This window comes from Mytilus californianus, unplaced genomic scaffold, assembly GCF_021869535.1.
Source record: "Mytilus californianus isolate M0D057914Y unplaced genomic scaffold, xbMytCali1.0.p SCAF_5, whole genome shotgun sequence".
Classification (NCBI taxonomy): Eukaryota; Metazoa; Mollusca; class Bivalvia; order Mytilida; family Mytilidae; genus Mytilus; species Mytilus californianus.
The window spans coordinates 42,345,175-42,365,805 of record NW_026262701.1 but is presented as its reverse complement, the minus strand read 5'-3'; the positions used below and the strand labels follow the sequence as shown (position 1 = coordinate 42,365,805).

At 32.1% G+C, this 20,631-nt stretch overlaps 1 long non-coding RNA gene across 1 annotated transcript; it reads right to left on the bottom strand.

The window, feature by feature from the left end:
* Window positions 1–2,100: 2,100 nt before the first annotated feature.
* LOC127702234 (uncharacterized) lies at window positions 2,101–11,206 on the bottom strand. The gene is made up of 3 exons (XR_007982333.1): window positions 11,095–11,206; window positions 4,432–4,532; window positions 2,101–3,581 (listed from the first exon to the last, which is right to left on the bottom strand). It is a non-coding gene; the product is annotated as an uncharacterized LOC127702234 (long non-coding RNA).
* Window positions 11,207–20,631: the final 9,425 nt, after the last annotated feature.

Here is a 20,631-nt window from a genome sequence, read left to right as displayed (position 1 = left end):
TAAAAGAAAAACAAATATGAGAAACAGCAACAAAGACAACCACTCAATTACAGGCTCCTAACTTGAGACAGGCACATATAGAATGTGGCGGGGTTAAACGTTTTAATAGACGCCAACCTTTACCCTACCTGAAACAATAGTGTAACATCACAACATAGAAAGACACACTATAAAATATCAATTGAAATGGCTTAACTCAATCAAAAGACATCAACAAAAACAAGTGAACATACACTGAACGAATAAATTTGATCTACGACCCAATGTAAATACAAAATTAATAAAACAAGGGGGTTAGATGTAAAACAATATCAGAAAGACAACCACAACATTGGACAAAATGCCGCCAAATAAAATAACGTACACAGGTAAATAAAAATAATTTTGTTGTAAGGTATACATGGAGTACGGAAATAATTTTTTGTTCCTAGTACGAGAACAAAAGTGAAAATTTATCGTCATACTAAACACTTATCAAAGGTGGTATATATTAAAATAGTGCGACGAGATATAACATTAAATAAGTAAAATTAAATAACAAAAATACATTACAAATTGTATCAACAGGTCAAATTAAAACGAAAACTAGTATCTATAGACTTTAAGACTCCACAAGGACAAAACAAAATATATCGAAAGGACCTGCAATACAAAAATGTAGCTACATTTTGTACGCAGTTTTCGCATCTGCATGTACATTGTTTATTTGAACTATATTATACATAAAATTTCCTAAAAAGCATATTTTTTATTTCTAATTTCAGGTGACGTAAATTGTCCAGTTATCACATTTACAAAGTACATGAGCAAACTTAACCCGCTAGATAATATTTTTTGGCAGAGACCGAAGCTTGCGTCCAGAGTTTCGTCTACCGGTGATCTATGGTATGAAAATGTTCCCGTGGGAAAAAATTCACTTGGTAGCATGATGTCCAATATAAGTACCGATTACGAACTTTCTTAAAGATGTACAAATCACTGCATACATGTACGTAGTACCTGCATCACAGCCCTTGACGATGGGGGCATTAACAGTAGACATAGTATGGGCCTTAGTGGGCATTAGTGAAACGCATCAAGTGCCCGTTCAAAATAATTCTCAGACAGTGACAAATGCACCAACTTGTAGTTTAACACATTTCAGATCCCAGCTGTATTTCAGTCTCCCTCGTGTTTCGCTATCAGCAGTATAAACAATGGTTCTGTAAATATTTACTTTCAACAAAAGTAATGACAGATCAAATGAATTCGTTGAAATCGTTGTTCGGTTATTGAATTTATTCTGTTGTTTTAAAAAAAATGAAGCTTTAAACTTACAATTGCCTGCTTGTTATTTGAATGCATATTTACAATCGGATAATTGTCATCACTATGTGTCCGTTGTCTCTTACAAATGTAAAAAAAAAATTTGGTCAGCGGTGTCGCTCAGTCCTTGGCATAACTTTGTGTCTGTTGTCTCTTTCGGTATAATAAAACACTTACTGACTGGATATTCGTGGAATAGTAACTTTATTGTCCCCTCGGAAACAACTATTGCCCTCGGCTACGCCTCAGGGCAATAGTTGCAGCTCGGAGGACAATTAACTTACTATTCCACGCATACCCAGTCAATAAGTATAAATAACTTGCTTGTTACTATTTACATACCCCTGTTGGCGTCTTTGGGAAATAAAAACTTTGAACGTGTTTGATGGGTACTATATGGTGTTCGTTGTTGGTTGTCTTTGATTGCACGTTTGGTTTTGTTCGGAGGAGTTTGATGTTAATGTGATCTGTTTTATTGTCCTGTGTTTTTTTGTAATTTCTGTTGTATATAGTGTCCCATTAATTTGAACAGGAATACCGACTTAGGGCATTATTTAACAAATACTTAACCGATTGAGCATTGTATTTTAAGGAAGTCTGAATATGCTTGAAATGTATGCCACGGAACATAAAGCCGATAGCACTCAATCTATCATTTTGAATATATAGTTTAGACTCTCATTTCCGTTTGAATGCTTATCTCATGGGGTCTAAAAAATAACATCTTGATATTGGGTACGTGCTCACAAAATCACTTATTTTCTATAATAATATACAGAGTGTGAATAACAACTATTTGCTATAAATTGTGTTTATTAGTTTCAATTTTTTTTTATAATTATAACTGAATTATACAAACGATTCAATATACAAAGACAAAGGTATGATATTCTCACTTGTTGGTCCCTTGAATTCATTAATCAAAAAGTATTATAAATCTTCCATGCAGATGTTTATTTATTAAACATTAGTCTGTCAGATGTCGGTATCAATATTTTTTTTAATCATATCTGAGATATTTTCATCATTGCTTCAAACTTATTGCAATTACTGAAAAACTAGGGAAAAATCCTGATTTTCAGATATAAATATTTAAATATGAGCAAATTCTTTACCCAAAAAGAAATTTGGCAACATGATGGACTTTTCAAAGATGTTAATGTGTGAAAAATTTTGGGTGAAGCCTAAGTTCATTACATATTTTGTCCAAATACAACGTGTAGAATGACTATTTTAGTTCAATATGTCAATTTTGACATGTTTATGACATAAAAATTGACCTTTCTGCATTTCTGTTTCCAGATTATATCAATCTACTGATTAATAATGAAATTAAAATAATTTGGAAAGCTTGAATAATTTTACTATTTTACAGAGGCTCAAAAATGGTTCTTATCATTCCTTTTCCATTAAATAATTCGCCGTTTCAGAATCTAATGCATTCTGGGTAATATTTTCAAAAGCGTACACCAAAACGCCACTATTGGCTAACAATGTCCCAAAGAATTGAAATTCAACCAATGACGTGACTGTTTTCATTTTGGGGTACAAACAATGAAATTACCCATAGTCCTTTAGATTACGAAACGGCGAAATTCGGTGTAAGAATAAAGAGGAAACAAATCAGAGATGTTTTTTCTTCATTTTCAATATTATTGTCTACTTACTAGCATCTGACATTAGAAACGTCTGGTTTTTTTTAAATACTTGAAACAGCTATCCTTAAATTAAATATATTTTAATGATAAAAATAAAGACATGTACTGCGATGTCAGAATGTCAATCATATCCGATCAACAATGCTCAACAAACGTTTCAACTATTTATTTTCCATCCAGAGAATGTTGTTCTGGTCTGACTCTCCTTGCTCAAGATTTTTCCTTGGTGAGCATAATTATTCCTGACGTAAACTTCCCAACCTTCGGATATGTATTTAATGACAAATCCTGTTGAGCATGCGTCATTGTACTTTGTTTCCGTATCTGTATGCAGTACGCCAATCACAGACGTTCCCCTCATTAATTCTGTGCCGTATTCTCCGTAAAGCAAAGGGTCGCCGCCATCATTGGTACGAGAATCGACACAGAAGGTCCATGAAAAGCCGTAGACGCCCGATGAAGGAGCGGTAAATTTTCCCGTGGTAGTGCTGTATCCTCCACCAGTATTTTCTTCTATTCTATTAAATACAATTGTGTTTCCATTAGCCATAGACGCACTTTGTGTATTGGCACTGCTTTCGGTCATGTACGCTGAAAAGGCGACGTTGCAAGCACAAACTGTACAAAGAAAATAAAGAAAAAATGAACGATGCATGTATGCATTGTATTTCATTTATCTTAATATTTTGTGGTATTCGTGTTGCCAAATTGTTTTTGCGATAAGGGCCCTATTTGGCTTTTTTGTTATTATTTCCTCTCTCTCTCTCTCTCTTTCTCTCTCTCTCTCTTGTATCATAAATCAAAAGAAGGTAGCCAAAGAGTCATGGCGTCAAAATGAATGTTAATATGGGTGTAAATAAAAGTAACACATGCTCTTCGGGGCATGTAATAAAATTAATTTACATTATTTGTTGTACATTTAATAATAGTTGTATATCTATATCACAGTTAAAACGGCTAGTTTTTCATATTGATACTGTTTTAAGAGAATGATTATGTCAGATTTATGTCTTTTTCGTATGAATAAGATAACTCAATTTATTTTTTGTTGTGTAAAACATAGGTTCTCGAAAAGTCCGATCGAGACATAGAAACATGAAGACGTGTTATTTTGTAAGTCGGTAGATTGAATAAAAGATTTGCACAGAAGAAAGACACATGTCAATTATCATTATATTTGCAACAAAAAAAAATATTATAATACAAAATTTTCTATAAAATTGAAAAAAGGGTATAAGTTCCTATAATGCATGCACATCATTAAAAGACATCGAGTATTTTCAAATTATCATAAGTTAAATGAGGGTTGTTTTTTTTCTTAATAAATTTTGTGCAGGCTGTCGTTTATTATACATATTTTTTTATAAAATGTTCTAATTTTCTAAGACCTTCTCTGTCTTATTAATTATAGGGCAGAGTTATTTTGTATTTTTAAAGTAGATAAATCGTTACATCGATTTCTACTTACCATAGCTTCTGTTCACAAGTATTATTCCTATAAGGACGAAACATGTAGTTATATAGCATGTTACTCTCATTTTGACTGTTTCTGTACTGGTTGCTTCAAGGCTTAAAGATGAATAAAATTTTGTTACTATTGGTGAAGAAAGAAGGCATTTAAATTGGTGTTATACAACAAAAATAAAACTTTTTATATGCATTTAGCAAACTTGTGTTTGAATATAAATAAACGTATCATAGATACCACGATGTTGTACGCCAGACGCGCCTTTCGTCTACAAAAGACTCATCGGTGGCGCTCGAATCAAATAAAGTACGAAGTTGAAGAACATTGAGGACCCAAAATTCCTTTAAAGTTTTGCCAAATACAGCTACGGTAATCGGTTCTTGGGGTAGAAAATCCTTAGTATTTCGAAAAATTCAAAATTTTGTAAAAAAATTATGACCATGTCAATGACAATTCATGTCGACACATAAGTGCTGTTGAAGAGATACTATCACTAGTAGCAAGATTTCAGTCTGAAACGGTCATTTTGGTCTGATCAAGTCTGAATCAACTGAATTTACCGCTAGGGAAAAACGTTAAGACTTTTTAAGACTTTCAGACGCTGTTCAGATATGTCGTGTTCAGTCCGTTCATTCATGTCAAGATAAACAAGACAGAAGGCTCTAGCTGTTAAACAAGATATGTTAAGACGGTTTTAGACGAATTCAGACCAAACATAAAAAGTAATGTTCAAAATTTTCAGATCGGGTTAAGATCCGTTTAGTGTGTCAGAATGATATTAGGAGTTACGCCCCTTCATGTGGATGATACATTTTAATTATAAAAAAATTACAATATAAGTTTTCTCGTTTGAATTGTTTCTCACACTTTTCACGTCGGGCCTTTTGACAGTATCGGGTTTTGTCATTGTTGAAGGCCTTAATTACGGTTGTCTATAATTGCTTACATCCACTTCATATTTGAACTCCGGTGGATAGTTGCCTCATTAGCAATCATACATTTCTTCGTTTTTATTTATTTACCTGACTTTTAAACTCGTGTTTTGAACCGAGTCCTGAACATGCATGACATATTTGTCACTGGGCGTTAATAATTAGCAACAAACAATCAACCAATTAAACTTGTGTTAAATAAGAAGAAAATCCATTTGATATTCATTCATTTAGTGGGGTGGGCTGGTAATTAAGAACTGAAAAATATGCATAATAAGCGACAGATTAAAAATGTTAATAATGCCCTCTATAAATTTAAACTGACCACCACGGAATAGCCCAACTTAGTGTTGAAAGTAGCGTTAAACACCAATCAATCAAAATCCCTTCCCTAGAATATCAAATAGTCGTCCCTTAACTTTTATTGTCCGTGTAGTTCTTATATTTATCCAGCTTATCGTCATACAGGGATGTCCTATTAAGACTGTCATACCATAAAAACGTTAATAACACAGCTCACATTCCAATATATCTGCATTCATAAATTTATTAATGTCATTTAGACTAAACGACGCCATGTTTGTTATGTGCCTCTGCCGTCTAAACTACCTATCAAAAACGAAGAGGTGGAAGAGGGCCAGAAGATCTTCCCTATGCAAAAAAACAGAAATGGACCTCTTCTGGCTCACTACCGAAGAACAAAAAAACACGCCCCTGTTTCTTGTTGAAGACTGATTTACCCGGTACGTCTAAACACCACCTAGGCCGCCTTGGTGCACTAAGCTCTGAAAACTGCACTAAGCCCATGATGGAACAGTCATATAAGTACCAAGGTCATTCAGTATGATAATGTTGTAAATAAAGAGCATATATTTAAATTTTGGTGTAAATGTATTTAGAAATGAAAGAGTTATAAACATTTTACATGGCACGCGCCGACTTTTGTATAATGTGTCCAGTTATCATAGTGTTGATTGAATCCACCGAAGCTTGACGAGTTCATATAAACCAATACCAATATCTTTATTCCCATAACCATTGCAGATACATAGGTACAGAGAGAGTGCAAAATATGTACATGAATATGCATCTATTTACAAAACATATATACAATACAGTGGTTTCCAAATAATATACATTTTAGCTAGGAAGACCCACATGTTTATTTATACACTTTATAAACTTGCATAATCTTTTTAGCTCTATATTTTTGTTTAATTTGCTCATCAATTTTCTAAACTTTAGTGTATTAACATAAGCCAAATAGTACTTATCAAGGTATAATTTTCTACTGTCGTTAAAAAATGGACATTCTAGCAGATAATGAAATTCGTCTCCAATGCTACCAATATTACAAAGATGACATTTTCTCTCATTTCTATTAACATTATTCCACCTCCCTGTCTCTATTGAGAGCCTGTAGTTTGTGGTTCTATATCTACATAAAATAATACTTTCGTGCATATCCAACATATCAAAATATTTTTTTTCAAAATTTAATTCTAACTTAAAAATTCTATAATTTACTGATTATGTAGACTCTTGAAATTGTGTATTCCACAACTGTTTGTATTGGTCTTGTAATCGCAACTTTAGTGCATTTTTTAATCATATATCATTACCAAAACATTGAGAAATCCAAATATTTGAAAAACCACATTCATCCAATATATTTTTATCTTCACTCACAAAAAATGTACATACATTATTAACAGTAAATAGTGTTTTTAATAGTGTATATGCGATAGAAGATAACTTAGTCTCTTTAGCAGATACTAATTTACACCAATAAGATACTATTTTTAATTTAAAGGATATCTACCAAGTTCTCCGTATACCATATAGCTAGGTGTGGAATTTTCAGTTTCAAAAGAAGTTTACAGAATTTCTGATGGATTCTTTCTATAATTTCAACATCACCATGCCCCGAAATTTCACATCCATACAAAAGTATGGGTTTCACAACTTTATAGAAAAGATCTAAGTGACACTGAGTGGAAAGATTATGTATGCGGCCTGATTTCAACACCTTAAACATAGCTTGTGTGGCTTTTTCTGCTAGGTGTTTCTGTGCTATTTTAGTATTACCAGTTCTAGATAATAATATGCCCAAATAGTTAAATTCTTTTAATATTTTCAATGTCAGTGCCGTCCATAGTTATATAAAAATGTAAATTTGACGGCATTCTGCCTCTACAAAAAATCATCACTTCAGTTAACTTTAAGCTTCCAAATATTACAGTATTCACTGAAAGAATCCAGCTGTTTCTGTAAATCATCAGCACTTTCTGCCAATAGTACTATGTCGTCTGAACTAAGGATATGAATGGAAAGGTTAAATATGCACCAAGATTGTAAATTAAGATTGATTATTATAATGTAAAAAAATATGTTCAAAGTTGGTTCGAAAATCTTAAGAGATTTAAAAGTTATCATAAAAAAGAAGATGTGGTATGATTGCCAATGAGACAACTCTCCACAAGAGACCAAATGACACAGAAATTAACAACTATAGGTCACCATACGGCCTTCAACAATGAGCAAAGTCCATACTGCACAGTCAGCTATAAAAGGCCCGGAAATGACAATGTAAAACAATTCAAACGAGAAAACTAACGGCCTAATTTATGTACAAAAAATGAACAAAAAACAAATATGTAACACATAAACAAACGACAACCACTGAATTACAGGTTCCTGACTTGGGACAGGCACATACATACAGAATGTGGAGTTAAACATGTTAGCGGGATCCCAACCCTCCCCCTAACCTGGGACAGTGGTGTAACTACAACATAAGAACGAACTATAAAAATCAGTTGAAAGAGGCTTAACTCATCAGATGGATAAAAATACAAATACTACAAATACAAGTTAACATTTTTACGGGGCACGCGCTCTCCTTGTGTAATGTCTGATCACCTTGAAAATTGATCCAACCAATCTTTAACTGGTAAATTATGTTTCCTTGTTGCTAAGTAGTAATGATAAAAGGGCTGTTGATCTTTTCTTTGATGCTTTGTTAGAAAAAATATATTTGGAAAAAGTGATTGTTTAATTGCGCTATTTGAAATAAAAACAGTGAAACAATAGAAATTGGCTTTTACTCAAAGACATATCTGATTTACCTATGGCGTTTTTGTCGTTTGGTTGCTGTCAAATTGAAGTTTATTCCACATCTCCTATAGTTTGAGTTCTGTTTGATTACTTTTTATTACCGTCTCCTCGGAGACGGTATTAAGAGTTGAACGATGGACAGTCTGCGGGCTGAAGGCTTTCTTACTACTTAATTGGAAGATATTACTGACGCTGTCATAATTAAATTTCGTTCATTGGTTGGGACAATTCAAACCTAGTAAATGTCTTTTAATCCCGTAGAGTGTCGGATCTGAACTCTTTATTTTAGTAAATAGATTTGCCTGGTTACCAATCATGCGTAACACTTATCTATAAATAGCCAAATCTCCTGAAGATTTGTAAACACACACGTGATTATTTCATGTTACGTACATTTTATACGTGAAAACATAAGAAAACTTTTAGGAAAATGCCTTTTTCTTAGGTTATATTTATTTATACTCAGTAAGATTTGATTTGATTTGATTTTTGGTGTTTTAACGCCACTTTAAGCACCGCTTTTGGGCTATTTCGTGGCGGCCAGTTTTTATTGGTGGAGGAAGCCGGAGCGCCCGGAGAAAACCACCGACCTTCGATAGGAAAACTGACAATCCTAGTCAATTAAGATTGGAGTCGAGTGCACCCGCACGAGCGGGGTTCGAACTCACAACCTCAGTGTTGACTGGCTAGTTATTACAGTAGTAACTACTTAGACCACTCGGCCACCGAGGCCCCCTACTCAGTAAGATAATCTAAAGGCAACACAAACATTTTAAAACGGAGATATCAAATAATTTCTGTTCGATTAATATTAATTTACACAAGAATTTTTATCTCAGGGGGCGGGGGCGGCGGCGGCGGCACTTCGACCTTTCTATGGCAGAGGTGAGCAGCTGAGACATCCAATACCCCACCCTTTATATATATATATATATTTAGACCCCTCTACAAAGAAATTTATTTTGCATGCACACGTATAAAACCGCAATTTTTATACGTGTGCATGCAAAACAAATTTCTTTGTAGATGGGTCTAAATACAGCACAAACAACATTTTCCAAAAGACCAAATGAGTGAAAAAGTATATTTTAACAAAACGCATTTGACTAGCAGGTCGAACAACTGATGTGCTTAAACCCTGCTGACTGCCATTGGCGATTGACAAATAAACGGATCACAAGATGTAACAATTAGATCTTATCATTAATTTATTACCAAACAGAAAACAATAAACTTGCGGAAAAGATGGTATACCGCAAACATGAGGTGCAAACATTTGTACACCATATCCGGATTTCGACAATTAATGTCTCTTCAGTGATGTTAGGAATCGAAACGGTATTTGGAAGGCCATATAATTTACCTCAATTTAGGATAGACTCTTGAATTTTGAAAGAGTCAAAATAGGATGAACGGATCATATAAGTCCGAAGGCAAATATAATACAAGCCCAAACGAAAAAATATAAACAAGTCTAAATTGAAAACAACGTTCAAACCTATGATTGCGTTGGATAAAAACCGCAATTTTTATACGTGTGCATGCAAAACAAATTCCTTGGTAGAGGGGTCTAAATACAGCACAAACAACATTTTCCAAAAGACCAAATGAGTGAAAAAGTATATTTTAACAAAACGCATTTGACTATATATATTGAATGATAAAAGAACATACATGCACTTACCCTAGCTATCATATATTTTTTACAATAAGTATATATACCTGCACATAGCTATCATTGTTACGCTATTTCATGGGGAGATACTAGTAAATAGATTTGACAAATATCTTAAACATTTACGAAAGTGATTTTAGAGACATATATACACAATCTCTGGTGATTTTAATTGCATCTGTAAAAAAATATCGACATCTGATTAGTTTCAGATTCAATCATCAACCTTGTCTTATATTTCACCTAAATTTCTCGACCTCATGCAATTTCATGAAGCTTCAAATAGTGACCTATCCCAGCGACTCATCCTTTCCACTCATTACATAATAAGTGCCCCCACACACACCCCAAGATCGTTTGGCTGAGTTAGATGTTGTCTAGATCTACCTAGCTAGCTCTTCCTAGCAAGATATAGCAGAGGTTGAAGAACAGAAGACTAAAAATATATCTAAAAGGGAATATAAGAAGAGCAAAAAACTACTCTCAGACGATGTATGCTAACATATTTTAAGCAATGTTTAATTTCTATGAATGATTTTAAAGGAGATGTGAAGTATACATAATTAATTTAGACAGCAACCCAATTAAGCAACAAACAAAACGTGACAATTTACTTCTAAAGTTCAATCTACGGTCTTCTTCAATGGACATGTCATTACAACATTTTAAATTTTTTTATCCTCCCAAGTCTAACTATAATATATAGAATAGTTGTGAATATGTGAGCCAAAATTAGTTCCTGTGAAAAAAGTTCCAGTGGAACAAATATCACAGGAAATATATTCTGGGAGAACTTTTTTCACAGATAATTTCTATATGATTTGTTCCATCTCTATAAAATAAGTTCCACAATTTACCTGGTGAAATAAGTTCTGGGTTTGTGAAATTTGTTCCTTACCTAGTGAAATAAGTTCTAGGTTTGTGAGATTTGTTCCTTACCTGGTGAAATAAGTTGCTTGTCTGTGAAATATGTCCACTGGTTATACAAGTTATCTTTTATACTGAGCATTGTTATCAGTGAGCTTAAAGTTATAATTCAAGTACATTATAAAAACATGTATTATATTGATAATGTAATAAATAAAAGGTGTAAACATCCAATATGGATTCTGTGGAGTATAGCAAAATGTTTAATTACATTATCCATACAAAAATATCCAAATGACAATAATTTAATGAGGCAGATAAGCGAAGAATAAGAAAAATCCGTCAGAAATTTTTTATAGATCAATCATTTATTTATGAATATTGCAATTCAACATATGTTACTTCATATCAGAATTTGTAGATAAACTGTTATCACAGAAATATGTCTCATCCTTTTGTAATTTTGATTATGCAAATGTTGAAATTAAAATAGCAATACTTTAACATGTTTCATAAGTTATGCAAATATTCAAAGTCAATGAACCATGACTGAGGTACATGGCTAAACAATTTCCATGTAAATGAGATGTGCCAAAGCTAATACAACTGCATACCAAATACCATTGAATTATTATAAGTCGTTCCCTTTAAACGAACCTAAACACAAACATTAACTTATAAACTATGTAAAAGTTTCAAAGTCAATACCATGAAGAGGGGGTGAGGCTATATAATATCCATGGAAACGATATTTGCAAATGCCAATAAATTTGCATACCAAATATCGTTTACTTAACATTAGCAGTTCATCTTAAACTGATCTAATCACAAACTAATACATGTAAACTAAGCAAAAGTGTCTAAGTCGATAGACAATGACTGAGGGAGCGGGGCCAAATATTCTCCATGGTAATGAGATGTGCTAATGCTTATACAACTGAATACCAATTAACATTTGCCTACCCTAAATGGTTCCCCTTGAACTGACCTAATCACAAACTAAAATATGTTAACTTAGCAAAATTCTCAAAGTCAATAGACCATGACTAAGGGAGCCAAATAATCTCCATGGAAATAAGATATGCCAATGCTTATACAACTGCATACCAAATATCATTGACCTACCACTAGTGGTTCCCCATAAACTGACCTAATCACAAACTAATACATGTAAAATAAGCAAAAGTTTCAAAGTCAATAGACCATGACTGAGGGGACAGGGCCAAATAATCTCCATGGAAATGAGATGTGCCAATGCTAATACAACTGCATACCAAATATGATTGACCTACCACTTGTGGTTCGCCATAAACTAGACCTAATCACAAACTAATACATTGTTGACGACTCCGCCGCCGCCGACGCCGGAAACAGCATACCTTTGTCTCGCTTTTTGACTCCGTCAAGGCGAGACAAAAAATTAAATATTGTGTTTTAAATATTTATGCCAGTTGTTAATCATAGTTGTGCATTTGTTTTTTAATCATATTATCTACGTACAATATATATGCTGACTTAATTTGAATTTCTCAAAGATTTACCTTATTTTGAACGTTGTCGTGCTGTTTAAAGACTTCAATGTTGAATATTAAACTTGTCAGGTACAACTATAGAATGTTTTGCTTGATATAAAGTTAATGCATCATGTAAATCTATAACACCCGGAACTTATTTAACATTTAGTAAAAAAAATAGTTCCGGGACAAATTTTACAGTGCTGGAACATATTTTCTTAAAATATATATTCCGGGTAAAAATTTTCTGTGATATAAATTCCGGTGGAACATATTTCCTATGAAATAAGTTCCAGCGGAACAAATGTCACGCCGGAACATTTTTTTTTGTTACAAAAAAAAATCTTAATAGCAAAAAATAATTCAGATATTACTTGGAACTATGAGCAGGGTCAGGAACAAACTTCTTATGTTTGTTTTGAGGTTTATTGACTATTTATACTAGACATGCTAAATGAGAGAAAGAGAAATAAAAGAAAATTATAAATTTAAAAGACGAAAATACTGTTGGCACTTTAAAAGATTATTCTTAATTGTATGTTTTCTACAAGAATTGTAAAAACAAGTATAAACATACATATACTATGATCATAAAACAAAAAGACATTTATATGTCAACATACGAACGGTCTCCCACAAAAGATTATGTCAATCCAGTATGTCAAGCTTTTAAGGGTAAGTATGATAAGGGCCTTATTCGTCATCCAACATTAAATGGTATAGTAAATAAATATGAAGATATGTACAAGTAAAACAATAACAAAAGATACAGTATCAAGCTGTATGCTTGATTAAGTTTTGGTCAAATTTGTTGATTCTCTTATGTTGATGGCCTTATAGTGAACTTAAAGTAGCTTTGCAGAACTTATTACCTTCTTTATAACCAACGACGTCTATTATGATTTGAAAAAAAATGGCGGCGAAACTACTTTGTTTTCAGGCGCTTACAATAGGTCTTATATAACAAATTACCCGTCTCACGACTCTGAGTATTTTTCATCAAAAAATAAAATCAAGAAGTCCAATAAAACCAAATAATCTGAAAAAAGAAACATTTAATTGTTAAGGATACTCATTATTCAAATATAGAAAAAGAGGCGTGGGGCATTCCACATTGCAGTCCAACTACAATGAATAGACAAAATCTTCATCGACAACAAAAATAACCATACATATATGTGAAGCTTTACATTTTACGGATCATTTTTGAAAAGATGTGAGATACCGTTGGAAATATATTAATTGTGTTCTTATATGTTTAAATTTTACTACGTTTCACTCTCTAGTCTCTACACTTTTCGATGCCTATTATGAACGAAAAACTTTCAGGTGGAAGCGGCCATACTTTTCTAACACAAAAAACAAGCAAACAACCAAAGAAAAAGCCAACGATCAACTCCGATATCTGTTTGAAAAAAAATAATCGATAAAACGACATTACCCCCAATTTCCAGTTTTAATACCCCCCCCCCCCCCCCCCCCCCCAAATAAAAAATTGGTAAATCTAAAAAAAGGTATAAGCCTTTTATAATTTTGTTATCTACTACAATTTACATACAATTTTGAACGAATTGAACTACAAAGAGAAAACATTTTCCACTTTCATCAGCTATGAGACGGCTAGCTTTTTAGAAAAGCTATTACTTGTTCAGTTTATAAGAATTCATAATTGAAAGGGTTATTTGCATGAGTATAGATCAATTGCTTTTCTTTCACCCAAGCCATGCATATACTCAGAGGACAAAAAGGATAAAAAACTTGAACACAAGTACAGTATAAGTAAACTTTTTGAAAATAAAATAGTTCCCTACTTTACCATCTTACTATTTTATGACGTATTAGGACCTAAATTAAATAAAAAAAATTGCAAAGTTTTAAAATATCCAGTTACCTTTAAAGAATAATGATAAGATCCGAAATAAGGTAACTTTAAACTGTGAAGGAAAACATGTATATATGATGAATCGTTCTAAACCCCAACCCTTTTACATAAGTCTTATAAAATAACCTTCTCATTATAAATTCTGATGTACGTATAGCACCTTTAACTAACAATTATAAGAAAGTTTAATTTAAGACCACTTAAATTCTAAATTCTTATTTGTAAATATATCCAGTTCTTACTTAACTTATTCTTACACTTCAGCACATTATGAATATTATTTTTAAAATTTTATGATGACAATCCTATGAATTAGTTATAATATTAATTATTTAGTAATTATTATTGCCTAAATTCAGTCATCTGTACATAATTAAATGTTTCCTTATGTTCTAAGGTGTATATAGTTGCTACAATTATACCCTATGGGTAGTGCTCCACAATTAAAAAAAGGAATATACAAGAAACTGAACTGAACTGAACTGATTAATCGTAGAGAGATGTACCTAAATTTATGGTACATAGTTAACAGAAAAAAGTTTCATTCTCAGTCTTATTTCAACTGTATTAATTTTAAAGACATGTCACATCCAAACGAAGTCTTCGTATATGTACATGTATACGTCTTGTCTTGTCTATAGTCGGGAAATTTTCAATTCAATTCATTTCATTTGAAAACGTTAAAAATAATATAGATCTTATTCATTGCAAAACGTGACGTCCTTTTTGGATAAAACCCCTGTTTCATCTACGAGGAAAGTCCTATAATATAAGAATGCATATATAGGTGTGGTTGAACATTGATAGTAAAAAAAGGAAAATCTGGCATCAATAGAGCGCATAATAAATTAAAAAATAATTCCCGAAATAAATGTATATAAAATATGTGTGTGACTATTGAAAGTGTATCCACATATTTACAAGACAATGTCGCTTTTTTCACTCGTTCTTGTCCAGTAACACCGTGTATCATCGGTACAGCGGATATAGGTACTAACCTGATCGATTTTTCTTCTGACACGGTAAGAAAGTCTTTGTTTTGTTTACATAATATCAATGTGTACTCAATCTAAACATAATTGTTGTTTTAAGAAATGATTTGGTCGTAGGTTGATGATTAGAGAAGTCTCATTATTTTCCTAAAACAAGAACGCTTACTAAAACATGTGCAAATACTTGTCAAAGAAGTTGGCGCTCGTCTCATCCGATATGATTCTATATTCAATATTGCAACTCTTTTTCTGATAGAAGGCCATGCACTGTGTGTACGTAATAAGTATAGCTGTTTCAATAATTGGCATTGAAATCTTTCATACATATGTTATTTTTCGATATTTTATTCCGAAAAGAAGCGTTGTGTACAGTGTATAGCTGACCACATAAATCCTTCTGTACGGTGCATAGTTAAATGAATGTACGGTATGTAGCTTTTCACCCTTCGAAGTACCTATTAAGCTATATCCGCTGTACCGATGAGTGAGTAATAAATTCCTCAAACGAGTTTGAATAGGGAAATAAAATCTGAAGAAGGAATTTGTCATCAACATTTTAATAAGGCAATATTTGGTTTTGAATGAAGCCCGTTCTTATCTGTATTTGTTGCCGTACTTATCAAAATACGATTTTCAAATAATCAAACTCAAACAGTAAAGTTTTGTTTCTCCTTAAAATCGTTCTTCTCCAGTATTACATGTACCATGATTACAAGCCGGAACGAATTTCAATGAGAAAATAAATTCTGAATAATGAATTTGACTCCATTTTTCTGTCAGTTTTCTGTCCCAATCAAGACCGACCCCCCTTTCACAAACGGGCTAAAATAATGCGTACATTGAACTCCCGTCATTTATCATATTTGGTTTTTTTTCTTAACATTTTCAGGTAATAAAATTTGGTTTTAAATCGAGCTCATGAGAAATTATGAACTTTTTGGTCTTACAGAAAACATGTTATTTCATATCAATTTAATGTTGTTTTTGCAAGACTCATAATCAAGAACAGCGAGAAAGACTATTTCGCAGACTGTTGAAAGATACTCAGTCCGTTCTTACAACGAATAAGTCCTTATGCACAGATGTTAAATAAAAATAAAACAAAAACTTGCCCATAAGCCAAACCAAAGAAAGAAACCAATAAAAGCACGTACTCTACCAAGATATTAGACTTATCAAAACAAAACAAAAAACACTTTGTATGTTTATATTAAATAAAATATGATATTCGTTTATTTAATTGATGTTGGAAAGGAGAAAAAATTCACGAAGAAAAACAAAAAAACGAACTGATAATAGACAAACTATAAAACAATATCAATTGTTATTTCTTTTACTTTAGAACTGCAGAACGTATAATAACAAAATTAATTTAGCTGACTCATTACACATAAACTGTATAAAAATACATTAAATGGGACTTTTGAGGTTTTTTTCTCCATTATCGTTAAAGTCAATACACAAAGTATTTAATTACATAAATCAATTTCGAAAAAACTTTAAAATTTCGCATTATTAAATTTTAATAAAAAACACTGTTTTAATAACATAATATTCATAAGATAGATTAATAAAATATTGAATCTGAATATTCATAAGCAATTAGGATAATCCAATCAATTTTGTTGATTGGATTATTCACGGCTGAGTAGTTGTGAATCAGTGACACGTGCCCTCATTATTTTATAAAAATATTGAATATCTATTTAAGTTCGTTTTCAAAATATTCCAAAAGTTTCCACTAAAATAGACAACGTGAAAAGAATGTAAACATTTTTCCTGTGTGCATATACGATGACTTTAAAAGAGTCCTGGGTGCACTTTGTATGCCCTGAGTGCACTCAGGAGGTCCTGGGCAGTGTTTAGACGTACCCGTTGATTTGCAACTGTATTTTTTCTGTTTTGGCACATACTTATATATGAACCTCATTAAATTCGATCTCAAAATAGCGAATATAAAGGAACAGATATTTTAAAGTCTTAATAAATTCCATTGAGCACAAAACTAATCCAAATTCGATTTCAATTATTTCGTGATTCTAAAATACGTTTTTTTTGTGGCAGAAATTGCAATTTTATATTTTTTTATCTGATATGACTTTGAAACACTGATTTAAGATTTATATTGTCCACAAAATATCATAAAATATAAGGGATAAAAAAGACGCTTTTCTATTATTTTTTTTACAAGGTTGTTAATTGTTTAATTATGTCGTAATTTGCTTGGTCAGTGGCGGATTCAGGAGCCGACATATCGCTTCCCCTTTGATTGGATAATATATCATTTTTAGCATAATTAAAATCATCATTTTTTTATCCTGGCTACACGTGGCGTTATTTCTCCGTCTGTATAACACAGCTAGTGAATTAGTCTAAATATCCATCCAATGCATAGTAATATTTCTTTTTAATCACTTTTTTTATTCTTAAATATAAGCGTTTTCTATTTCTATCTGACAAGCACACACATGGACTTTTTCATTAGTATAGAAAGTCCCTGGCCAACAATAGCAACAACGTCCTTTTGATGATCAATTCATTATAAAAAAAACAACTAAACTCTCTAAACTAAACTATGTGGGCAGTGGGTCATCGCACACAGGTTTGTTTAACAAGACAGCTGATTGGATAAATGTGATAGATTGTCACTCCTACATTAAACTGTTGTCCAATCAAATGCCAGCAGAAACCTGTCAATAAAAAGGTTATTGCAAGTGTGGATAAGTTAGAGATTTGATTGTGTATTCGATATTTGAACAAAAAGTTAGATAATCACTATTCGTTTAGAATTAAATTGCGAAGAAAGTGTTCGTGTAACAACCCTCCCCTTTTCCCGTTTTCGCCTTCTTATTTTTACACTTTCTTTTTTAACAGAAAAGTATTAAATATGAGCGTACTGCAAGTTTCTGAATTTTACAAGCATTCTATATAGCGACTTGTGATTTCCGGGAACGTCATATTTTCAAGATTTCACAGACCTCTGAAAAAGTTAGAACATACAAGTTTCTTCTACCATTTGCAGAAAAAACAATACCAAATTATATTTGTAAATTGGAAGAGATTAAGAATTATAGTTTAATATCCGTACTAAAAATCGTCTGAAATATAACAAAACATATTTCTCTCTGCCTGAATGCAATCGAAAGCAAATTTTCATTTTATTCTTCATCTATTTGCAAAAGACGAAGAATTCTCCTTAAAACTGTAAATTACTAAACAGGCATACTAACTTTAAAGGATAAAATACAAGTTTGTACTACCATCCAAGGAAATAAGTGTTCCATAAAGTAACTAATCCTTAATTCACAACCGTCAAAACTCAGGACTCATTTTTGATATTTACCTGAGAGATCATAAAGGACATACATCTACCAAGAACTTATTATAACCAAAATGGCAAAAATGAAACAATATCTATTTTTTTTTTTGGTAGACGAGTAGCAAATTGAATAAGGAAATGTTATTGAAAGAGAATTAAGATATATGATAATTTTTCCAAGCAAAGTGGCAAAAACATGCATATATAGAGTTACGTAGGTGCAAAACAAAACTATATATTAATAGTCAATTTCGACTATTTAATAAAGGATTATAGGTCGAACACGACACACGATTCTTGATTTCCAATGTACATGATTTAAAACCGTGTTTTTTCTTCTACAGATTGCATTTTGAAGAACACATGCTTAGCCATGATCGTTGAATGTTCAGCGTACAATATTACATAATATTCAGGATGATTTCAACGAAAAGCAAACGAAAAAGATTTTTTTTTTTAAATCCGAGCATTCCTTAAATTCAACATTTAAAACCGTTTTGTTTTACGCAAAACATATAAAATTGAGAATGACTGATGTACTTTTTATTCTCTCTAACACTTAGGATTGGTAGTCCCGACAGCTTTCTCTCCATTAGTAAGGGAGGTCCTGGGTAAGAGAGGTCCTATTCTTAACAGTAAGCGAACACTGAAAAGTCACAGGACAAAAAGTCACAGGACAGGAAGTGACAATTGTTTAAGTATGTAAGAGAAATATCTTGAAAAATTACTTTGTATTACATATATTCTTTTTACAGTTTATGAAATTGTTCATTAGCCTTGGTAAATGAAGATTTATTAAATTTTAATCATGCAAATGATATAATATTTCTTAGCACCATGAAGCTGTTTAGGTACCAATCCACTTTGATAGTCTGTTTACTAAACAATTATTTGTTCATTTAATACATTTGTTTACAGAGTTGGTTTATATATACAATAGTTCAAGATACATACAAAATATATTTTTTTAAATAAGAATTTTCTCTTTTTCAAAGAAAATAGTCTCAGAAACTGAATTGTGACCTTTCGTCTGTGACCTTTTGTCCACAAGCACGCATTATTTATGAGTAAAGTTGGAACAAAGGTCAATTTGGCTCTGATTCACAACAATTGTTCTCTTGTTAACATGACCTTTTTTGTCGACACGCGCTCGCCGTATCAGGCTAGAACAAACCAATGCATATCAATGTCACATGTGTCTTTTCCTCGACTGAATGTTATTAGCAATATTAATATTGGATACAATTGTAACGTAATGAATTGCATTTGATCCTAGTCCTAAGTTTAATTTTTGGTTGAATCAGTTGAACATCTAAGTGATCATCGATGTGTAATATTTGACACTGGACATTATTTTAGGAGCGATGCAATACAAATAATGTATTTCTATCAATCATTTACTTCAGTTAAAGACTTTTGAATGTAACAATATGGTACAAATCGATTTGATTTACTGAATTGCATATTTCTTTTTATCGAAATGAAAATATTATAAACTGCTCCCGGTTAATATAAATAAGAAGATGTGGTATGTGTGCCAAATAATCATCTCCATCCAAGTTACAAAGTATAAAACAATTATAGATTAAAAATACGGCCTCAACACGGAGCTTTGGCTCACACCGAACAGCAAGCTATAAGGGTCCCCAAAATGACTAGTGTAAAACAATTCAAAATGGAAAAACAAAGGTATAATCTTTAAGTATGTAGTCATTTCGCTACGTTATTCTATAGCTTTTTGGTCAATTTCGAAAAAGCAAGTAAGCATCTCACTGTTTTTTAAATGAGAAGTAACGCTGGTGTTATAAAAAAAATCTGATACGAAACAGAAATATAAACCGTACACAAGATTTTATCAATCGTTGTTTGATATTTTTCTATATGATTCATTCTTGTATTAGT